At 36.0% G+C, this 3446-nt stretch overlaps 1 long non-coding RNA gene across 1 annotated transcript; it reads right to left on the bottom strand.

Moving 5' to 3' along the window:
• Nucleotides 1-1483: 1483 nt before the first annotated feature.
• On the bottom strand, nucleotides 1484-3038 carry LOC139190625 (uncharacterized). Its single transcript, XR_011574953.1, has 2 exons — nucleotides 2706-3038; nucleotides 1484-1883 (listed from the first exon to the last, which is right to left on the bottom strand). It is a non-coding gene; the product is annotated as an uncharacterized lncRNA (long non-coding RNA).
• Between the last annotated feature and the right edge of the window lie 408 nt (nucleotides 3039-3446).

The following is a 3446-nucleotide window of genomic DNA, read 5'->3' as shown; positions in this document are numbered from 1 at the left end:
TAGTCAACATGATATATGATGAGTAGATTTTATATTATATATTTTACCCTAATCTTAGTATATTTTGGTTAATATATTGGAAGAATTTTGATACTTTGAATTGTATTTTCAATATAGGACTTTCGACTTCCTCTGGAGCAAAACAGGACCAAATGGACGAATTTTGGAGTAATTCCAGTTGGAGGACGTTTTATTTTTATGCAATATTAGAGACAGAGAGAAGTGCTAGGGTTTTGAAGATTTTCTACTTGAAGGTGTTTTCAATCCTTTTCTTAATAGATATTTCTATGATTTCAATTATGAATATGCGGAACTAATTTATATTGCTAGGGCGAAGCCTTGAGCCTTAGCATGAATATGTGATTTTTATTTAATTGCTTATGATTGATTGCATGCGTACTTTGAATTGTTAATCACCGAGATAAAAACTATCTAATTGTTTTAATGCCTGATCACCATTAGGATTTTTAGAAAAGTAATTTAATGCAATTTTGGTCGGAAGGTTCCCTGAAATTGACGTTGGCTTCTTGTGATTAATAATTGTAATTTCACTTAAGATGAATATCACGTCTTAAGGATTGCATGGTTTTTCAAAGGATTTTCATAAAGCATAATGAGTCTTTCATGTTCAGATTTGATCCGAACGTCCGGACGGGCTGCATGTTAGATATACGTTCTATGTTGGAGGTTCCAAGTAGAATATGAATTAGGAAAATCTAACCTTCAAAGTGGCATGTATAGATCATAAGTAATGGGTAAAAATTCATAGAATTGCTAGGTGATGGTGGAACTCTAGTGCTTTCTTAATTTGATTTCTCCCAAAACTGTTTTCTTTTCTCTCTAGTTTTAATATTGCAGATTGTCTTATCTTTAATAGTTAAATTCGTTTTTAATTTAAGTAGGTTATAAAATCAATCATCTAAGTTTCTACTTTACAATAATTAATTGGAATCTGATTAGTTTCGAATTATTTAATAATCCCTGTGGAGATGACCTTGCGAAATCCGTTTATACTACAATAACCTTGTGATTCTTGCAAGTAAAATATGAGATTTAAACCCGTTCACATGAGTACTAAAAATTCCTATCAAGAAAATGGCGCCGTTGCGGGGGATTATTTAAAATAATTCCTACTAATCAGATTTTCAATTCATTATTGCTGTTTATACATATCTAAAAAACAAAAAAAATTTAATTTTCGTTTTTGTTTTATTTTTCTCAGATTACAACTCTTGGTTAATTATTTTTGTATATATCTTTTTATTTAATTGCTGATTTTGTTTGGTTGGTAAGTTACAATTTGTTTTTTTTTTAGCAATGCAACAATGGAATTTGCAGTGCCCCCTGAATTCAATCTAACACCCGGTGGACCACCTCTTTGGGTGTCATTAGCAGAAAAGGGTTATTATGGATTTAAGCCAACAGTTTGTGCTCTTTGCAACTCAAGGACCCATGATATTTTACAATGTCCTGAGAGGAAATATTTTCCAGATTATGTCCAAGAGTATATATATATGAGAATCGATTCAAAATGGAACTGGAATAATCCCCATTCAGAGTTCTACACTAAAAGTTTGAAAGAGCATCTTGGGCAATATTTCGAGCAGCTTAATGTGCCACAAGAGCTTTCGGTGGAGGACAAGCTTGCTAAATTGTTGGAATTAACTGACTTATACATTGAAATAACAAATGAAGGATTTCAAATTCAAGCAGTAAACCGTGGGAAAAGCTATGATGATCAAGAGGTTGATGCAGGAACTGAGGAGCCATCTGTCTGTTATTCACGTCCAAATGAGGAAACACCACATGCTGATCGTGAAACAATTTCCCCACAATCTTTTCCTCCCCAAGTATATGTGCCACCAGAACCCTTCCCAGCAGGGCTGCAAGAATGCACAAGAATTGATATGTTAGAAGCTATTCATTCAAAATCAGTACATCAGACATCACATGATCAACTTTTGACTACTCTGACCATTTTGGATTCAGAGAAACAGGCTACTGATCAGAAAATTTTGGTTGCTGAATTGGACATGCAGACGTCGCAATTCATCAAATTTAAAGAAAATCAGGATCAATTCCGTGACAGCCAAATTCCTCATAGAGAAATTCTGCCAGTGCAGAGGTTGTGGGTGTTCAATACAAGGTTCAAGGCAGCTCGACGGAAACATAAACCTCACTGAAAACAACCTTATTTGATCACAAAGATTCATTCACATAGAAGTGCACTTACGAAGAATTCAACCACTGATAAACAACAACTCATTCCATACCTACTGTTGCCGTATGATGCTATCAAGAAATGGTTAACTCGAAGGGAACAAGTGACGTGATTTTCAATTCTTCCCTCTACGTCTAGCTATAGACGTTAACTAAAGCGCTAATTGGGAGGCAACCCAATTTTTCTAACTCTTTTCTTTTTATTTCGTTTATTTTATTTTCCTGTTTTTATTCCTAATTACAAAAATCACAAAAATAAAAAAATCAGAAAATTGAAAAAAAAAATTGCAGTTTTCAATTCTTGTTATTTTTCTTTACTTATCTAATTAGGTTTTTTATTGCAGGTTGCATTCAGAACTGATTCGGCCTAATCCCAACTAAGGGGGTGCAATCAACATTTATTCCCCCAACACATTCATCATCAATTCATCATAAATTCCTCTACATTCATGAGATTAGGCAGTACGGAGTACAAGAATTTTTACCTTCGCCGGAACCGGATCTGCAGTTTTTGCTGTTGTTCCTCGTCATTGCCGTTGCAGAGCTTTCAAGTCATGGACTTTGGCACCTTCCTAATATACACAGACCATGGTGATCAACCAGTACTCAGAGATCAGTAGAAAAAAAAAAAATCATCAGATGGATTACACCAGAACAGAGTGTGGTTGCGTGGCGCAGGCTACGGGGTTGCGTCGAGGTACATGGGTAGAGTTCCGAGAGACATGCGGAAAAAAAAATGGGAGGAAGAAGGATCCTGCGTTTTTTTTTAGAGCAATGAAGAAAAGATGCAGAGATGATTTGAGGAAAGGAGAGAAAAATGTGAGAGACAGAGAGGTCCTTTCATTTTAGAAAAATGGGATCTGAGAGCAAGAGAGAGATATGGGCAAATGGGTTGATCTGCACCTTTTATTTGGAATCCTAATGAGTGGTAACACGGATGCGCAACACGTGTACAAATCTGGCATTTTTCTGGTTTGTCCGAGACAGCTGTTTTGCAAGGGGGAAATAAAGAGCCGTTTGGCTCTTGGTTTAATCAAACGAAGAGAGTACGTCGGCTCGGTGCTCGAGGTCAGTCAAAAAAAAAAAAAATAATAATTAAATTTCAAATTGCACGCCAGTTGGATCCCGTTCAATTCCCAGGAATCCAATGTTTGTGTATGGTGCTCGAGGCCATATGTTTGTCAGGCCATGATGGGCCACGTGAGGCCCTGCTGGTTTCAAATACA

This window comes from Malus domestica, chromosome 13 (genome assembly GCF_042453785.1).
Source record: "Malus domestica chromosome 13, GDT2T_hap1".
Classification (NCBI taxonomy): domain Eukaryota; kingdom Viridiplantae; phylum Streptophyta; class Magnoliopsida; order Rosales; family Rosaceae; genus Malus; species Malus domestica.
The sequence above is the reverse complement of the archived record's forward strand: the minus strand, read 5'-3'. Positions and strand labels throughout refer to the sequence as shown.